Source organism: Rhinichthys klamathensis, unplaced genomic scaffold (genome assembly GCF_029890125.1).
Source record: "Rhinichthys klamathensis goyatoka isolate OS25496 unplaced genomic scaffold, OSU_Roscu_1.1 h1tg000073l_1, whole genome shotgun sequence".
NCBI lineage: Eukaryota > Metazoa > Chordata > Actinopteri > Cypriniformes > Leuciscidae > Rhinichthys > Rhinichthys klamathensis.
In genome coordinates, this window is record NW_026606616.1 from 817,075 (window position 1) to 824,433 (window position 7,359).

Genomic DNA, 7,359 nt, shown 5'->3' on the forward strand with positions numbered 1-7,359 from the left:
AGTGTTTCTAATAATAAAAAAAAAAAGTCAACCTTCAAATAATTATGTTCAGTTGTGCACACAATAGTCAATACTTGGTCGGGAATCCTTTTGCAGAAATGACTGCTTCAATGCAGCGTGGCATGGAGGCAATCAGCCTGTGGCACTGCTGAGGTGTTATGGAGGCCCAGGATGCTTCGATAGCAGCCTTAAGCTCATCCAGAGTGTTGGGTCTTGCGTCTCTCAACTTTCTCTTCACAATATCCCACAGATTCTCTATGGGGTTCAGGTCAGGAGAGTTGGCAGGTCAATTGAGCACAGTAATACCATGGTCAGTAAACCATTTACCAGTGGTTTTGGCACTGTGAGCAGGTGCCAGGTCGTGCTGAAAAATGAAATCTTCATCTCCATAAATCTTTTCAGCAGATGGAAGCATGAAGTGCTCCAAAATCTCCTGATAGCTAGCTGCATTGACCCTGCCCTTGATAAAACACAGTGCACCAACACCAGCAGCTGACATGGCACCCCAGACCATCACTGACTGTGGGTACTTGACACTGGACTTCAGGCATTTTGGCATTTCCTTCTCCCCAGTCTTCCTCCAGACTCTGGCACCTTGATTTCCGAATGACATGCAAAACTGAGCAACAGTCCAGTGCTGCTTCTCTGTAGCCCAGGTCAGGCGCTTCTGCCGCTGTTTCTGGTTCAAAAGTGGCTTGACCTGGGGAATGCGGCACCTGTAGCCCATTTCCTGCACACGCCTGTGCACGGTGGCTCTGGATGTTTCTACTCCAGACTCAGTCCACTGCTTCCGCAGGTCCCCCAAGGTCTGGAATCGGTCCTTCTCCACAATCTTCCTCAGGGTCCGGTCACCTCTTCTCGTTGTGCAGCGTTTTTTGCCACACTTTTTCCTTCCCACAGACTTCCCACTGAGGTGCCTTGATACAGCACTCTGGGAACAGCCTATTTGTTCAGAAATTTCTTTCTGTCTTACCCTCTTGCTTGAGGGCGTCAATGATGGCCTTCTGAACAGCAGGTCGGCAGTCTTACCCATGATTTCGGTTTTGAGTAATGAAACAGGCTGGGAGTTTTTAAAAGCCTCAGGAATCTTTTGCAGGTGTTTAGAGTTAATTAGTTGATTCAGATGATTAGGTTAATAGCTCGTTTAGAGGCCCTTTTCATGATATGCTAATTTTTTGAGACAGGAATTTTGGGTTTTCATGAGCTGTATGCCAAAATCATCAGTATTAAAACAATAAAAGACCTGAAATATTTCAGTTGGTGTGCAATGAATCTAAAATATATGAAAGTTTAATTTTTATCTTTACATTATGGAAAGTAATGAACTTTATCACAATATGCTAATTTTTTGAGAAGGACCTGTATATCCATCGCCCATACCATCACTCATTTGTGCGTGTCTCGTCATAACCGGCTACTTTGATGTGTGTATGATATGGGAGTGGCATAAGATATTTGTTGTCACGACGAGCGAGAAAGTTTGACATGGAGCCTCTAAATCTCCAAACTCCGGAGAACAACCCATTTTTTATTTTAAAAAATAAAAAACGGCAAACAGAGGAGAGTCTGCTGGCAAAAAAGAGGATGTGACAGAGGTCGTAATAAAACGAGAATAAACATTGGCTTGGCTTTTCGGAGATGATGAGAACCGAGGGAGATAAAAATGTTGTAAAAGCGATGCGGAGATGGCCTTTTTATCACTCAACAATGATTTTATTGAACAGATGCCATATGTATCTCTCTAGCATTGTAATGCATTATCATTGTAATGCATTATATTGTGAAGGTTCATAGAGCATCAATATGAGCACAGAGCCGAAGCATTACCAAAACAATGTACTTCCTCTAAATGATTGCAGTTTTTTTTTTACCATTAGAGGGCCAAAAGTTACATAGCGTACCCTTTAACCATATTTGGGGACAAATTTGTACCCGGAATTTGCTAAACCTGACAAAAACTCCCAAAATATAAAAATTATATTTATTTTTTTATGCAGAAAGCTTTCTGTTAGGGTGTGGGTTATTAATAATTATATCTAGCTGCGTGTGTGTGTGCGTGTGTGTGTGTGTGTGTGTGTGTGTGTGTGTGTGTGTGTGTGTGTGTGTGTGTGTGTGTGTGTGTGTGTGTGTGTGTGTGTGTGTGTGTGTGTGTGTGTGTATGTGTGTAGTTCTGGTATACCCTACGTTATGAGGACAAAAGATCGCAATATCCAAAATCCTTGTCGGGACATTTTTTTTCCTCATGAGGAAAACAGCTTATAAATCATACAGAATGATGCTTTTTGAAAATGTAAAAATGCAGAAAGTTTTCTGTGATGGGTAGGTTTAGGGGTAGGGGATAGAATATACAGTTTGTACAGTACAATAATCATTTTGTCTATGGAATGTCCCCATACAACATGAAAACACAACGTGTGTGTGTGTATACTGCACAACTTAATTTTGCACTTGTTTACAGAAGTGTTGAGTTGTAAAAATACATTATAAATCAATATTTTTTTCCATTTTGCTTGTTTATAGAAGTTGTAAAAAGTTTCATAAATAAACAAAATAAATAAATATATATTATTTATTAATATTTTTCCTATGAATAAATTATATGCATTTATCAGTTAGATAAACATCACATTTATATGATGCTTATGTAAAACCTTTTTTTTGGGGGGTAAAATATAAAACCTCACTGGTATGAAACATCTGGTTCTAGCAAATGTGGATTTTTATATGTTTGGGTAGACACTGCCACACATCAACATATTCAGCATGATTTAAATTTTAAACCATTTTACTAACACTCTCATAAGAAAACATTCCTATTTTGACTTTTATCATGCAACAAAAACATCACTTTGGTGGATTCCACTTTAACCAAGGCTAAATGTTAAATTTGTTATTTTAATTGGAATAAAAAAAAAAAAAAATCTGCCTTTATCTGACAAAGTTTATTCATGATTTACCAATATGATTGGTCAAGTTGTACATACATTAAGGGTTAATATTTAAGATTCTGTCAATACTTTGAAATTCTTCATTTCAGTGTACAACAAACATCCTACATGATTTCACACATCCTTTTTCTTCTCTTTTTCGTTGTTGCTCAACAGCATGTTCTACACTCACTGATTGCACCTCAGGATTCTTTTTATTTCGATATTACAGCATTTGCAGCCAGAAAAGAAACACTGTTGACTCTTCTCTTTACTGTGTTTTGCTGCGTGCATTTTCTTGTCTGTACCTCTATAATGTGTCAATACAGAAAGATCTGAGACTGGAAGCCCGGCCTTAGAACTCCCCTTTCAATTCAACGCTAATGATCAGACGCTCCTATACACGCACGATTAGCCATAGCATATGAAACGGTAGGCAGAAGCCTCTTTGCCCCTCGTCTATGAACCATAGCAGCATCTATTTTGGCATTCCTCCACTCTTCAAACGCCAAACATTTAGACTATTTACCATTTAAATGATCGCCGTTTTTTATCTAGCAGCCTGTGAGAGTGCTTTCGACATGCACAGATTGACATGCCTATGTTTTTAATGCCTCGGGGCAAACCCTCTGGAGTTTAAAACTAACAGACTTTCTGCTAGTGCTGAGAAAACAGCATTTGATCTCTGAAGGAGCAGCAGCCACACTAATGATGATATGCAAGCGCTAGCTAACTTTTCGCAGGGAGGAAGAAGAGAGAGAGGGTGGAAGAAGAAGAAGAAAAAAAAAAAAGCAAAGTATGACAACTCCCAAAGGTGAGATCTGTGCCAATGATTTGTTTGCTCTTCCTTGAGGGCTTCAAGAATTCGTTTATTTTTCCTGATATATTTCCATCCTATTAATTCATCTCTTTTTAAGGTCAAGTTTGCACTAATATCTCCAAAATAAATGTCCCAAAAGAGGCGATGAATATTGCATTTAGAGAGTGCCGAGTTTTAAGAGACAGCAGTAGGAAGAGGCAGGGACATGATGTTGAGTTATCCCAGTCGAGATGTTAGCTAGCTAGAGCTGTGATCGGTATTGTATCACACGGGCTACACCAGAGACGAGCCAAACCCCATGCCGACTGCCGTAATTATTAGCTGCAAACGGACTCAGCTTGAGCACTATTAGAGCGGATTAACAAACGTTCCAGCCATAATTATCAAAGGTGCAAAAGCAGGTGTTTAGGAACTGAATTAACGGAGGAGGAACCGCGGCACTGCTGAGAGCACATCAGGAGAGAGCGGGACGCATCAAGATGGAGAAGAAGAAAAAAAAAAAACTTCATTAAAAAAAAAAACTGTAAATTTGTTCTCTGACTTTTTGTCTAATTTTCAGATTGCCGGGACTTGCTCTATTGTCGCCAGTTTTAACACGTGATTAAACAGCACATGGGATGAGGGGATCTGTTGGAAACAAATCATCAGGGGAACGCTTCCGTGTTTCACGGCAGATGTTTGTTCATAGGCGGACTGGAGAAGTGTGGCCGTTTCCCCAAGGACAGGCAGGAAGTGGTGAGGTTTTGGGTGTTAGAAAAAATAGAAAGAAAGCTGCTCTTACTGGTGTTCTGTAAACGGATTCATAATTTGCATTTATTATTCTCGTTCCCTCTCTATCTTTCCATTTCGTCCCTGAGGAAATAAGCAGAAAAACAGTTCTAATGACTACAATATGCAGGCTATTACACTTTCTTTTGTAAATTTACAAATCAAATTCCCATCATTGTCAGCAGCGAGGGTGGGGTAACAGACAGTGTTTGAAGTGCAAAAAATTAGGTGTTGTTGCCCCTTGTTTGCATATATTCACATAAGCACACTACCGTTCAAAAATTCAGGGTTGGTAATATTTTTGGATGACAGAAGCTGCATTTATTGGATCAAAAACATGATAACAACTTTAATATTGTGAAATATTATAACAATTTAAAATAACCATTTTCCATTTGAATATATTTTAAAATGTAATTTATTCCTGTGATGGCAAAGCTGAATTTTCAGCATCATTACTCCAGTCTTCAGTGTCACATGATCCTTCAGAAATCATTCTAATGTGCTGATTTGATGCTCAAGAAACATTTCTTATTATTATCAATGTGTATTATCAATGTTAATTTTTTTTTTTTTTTTTTTTTTGGAAACCATGATATATTTTAGAAATTTCAAAATAACATTTACACTCACCTAAAGGATTATTAGGAACACCTGTTCAATTTCTCATTAATGCAATTATCTAATCAACCAATCACATGGCAGTTGCTTCAATGCATTTAGGGGTGTGGTTCTGGTCAAGACAATCTCCTGAACTCCAAACAGAATGTCAGAATGGGAAAGAAAGGTGATTTAAGCAATTTTGAGCGTGGCATGGTTGTTGGTGCCAGACGGGCTGGTCTGAGTATTTCACAATCTGCTCAGTTACTGGGATTTTCACGCACAACCATTTCTAGAGTTTACAAAGAATGGTGTGAAAAGGGAAAAACATCCAGTATGCGGCAGTCCTGTGGGCGAAAATGCCTTGATGCTAGAGGTCAGAGGAGAATGGGCCGACTGATTCAAGCTGATAGAAGAGCAACTTTGACTGAAATAACCACTTGTTACAACCAAGGTATGCAGCAAAGCATTTGCGAAGCCACAACACGCACAACCTTGAGGCGGATGGGCTACAACAGCAGAAGACCCCACCGGGTACCACTCATCTCCACTACAAATAGGAAAAAGAGGCTACAATTTGCAAGAGCTCACTAAAATTGGACAGTTGAAGATCTCGATTTCTGTTGAGACATTCAGATGGTTGAGTCAGAATTTGGCGTAAACAGAATGAGAACATGGATCCATCATGCCTTGTTACCACTGTGCAGGCTGGTGGTGGTGGTGTAATGGTGTGGGGGATGTTTTCTTGGCACACTTTAGGCCCCTTAGTGCCAATTGGGCATCGTTTAAATGCCACGGCCTACCTGAGCATTGTTTCTGACCATGTCCATCCCTTTATGGCCACCATGTACCCATCCTCTGATGGCTACTTCCAGCAGGATAATGCACCATGTCACAAAGCTCGAATCATTTCAAATTGGTTTCTTGAACATGACAATGAGTTCACTGTACTACAATGGCCCCCACAGTCACCAGATCTCAACCCAATAGAGCATCTTTGGGATGTGGTGGAACGGGAGCTTCGTGCCCTGGATGTGCATCCCACAAATCTCCATCAACTGCAAGATGCTATCCTATCAATATGGGCCAACATTTCTAAAGAATGCTTTCAGCTCTTGTTGAATCAATGCCACGTAGAATTAAGGCAGTTCTGAAGGCGAAAGGGGGTCAAACACAGTATTAGTATGCTGTTCCTAATAATCCTTTAGGTGAGTGTATATGAAATATAATTAATTAATTATAAATGTCTGTCACTTTTGATCAATTTAAAGCATCCTTGCTGACTAAAAGTATTAATGTCTTTAAAATAAGTAGTATGTACAAAAACACATGTTGGGTTTTCATGTTTTATGGGGACTTTATACTGTACAAACTGTACATCCTATCCCCCTACACTAACCCTAACCCCTAAACCTACCCATCACAGAAAACCTTCTGCATTTTTACATTTTTTAAAAACATAATTTGGTCTGATTTATAAGCGGTTTTCCTCATGGGGACCAAAAAATGTCCGGTTGTCCGATTTTGGATATTGTCATCATTGTGGGGACATTTTGTCCTCATAGCGTAAGGTTTACCTGGACCACACACACACACACACAAATATTGTTGGCTATACGACAGTACCTATCCTGATACATACAAGATCCTCCTAGATAGTCAACACTGTGTGCCCCAAAATGAGCAAAATATTATTATACTGTTAATATCTCACATTTTGATAACTAATTGACAGAAAGATCAAAACTTATTAAGGCCCCAATAGCTCGATCTTAACATTTTTCACAACCCCCACCCACCAAATTTAGGGCCAAATTCTGAAAATATTTATACTCTGAAGAGACTCAAATTTGACTTTCAATATAAGATGTTTTATTTTTTGGGGCTTGGAAATAATGAATGAAAAATATTAAAATGTTAGACTCTGAAAAAAAGAGTCAGTCCAGCAGCATACTTCTTTAACTCTTACTCAGTGCCGATGCTTCACTGAAACCTCTTAACTTCGAGCGAAGACAGAGGAGAGACCGACAATTAATTAAGGCTGCCGGTGCACAAGACTCATTCCCGACTAGTATCAGTGCAATCAAATGCTAAAAATGACAATAGGCTGTGTAAATAATATAAAACAAATATGAAAACATACCTATAGTACTTTTAGAGAGCTAAACGAGGGACCTTGACCCCAGGGGCCATCAGGAACACCAGGTCAAAAGAGGCCTTCTGTGCTTAAAGTCCCCTCTCTGC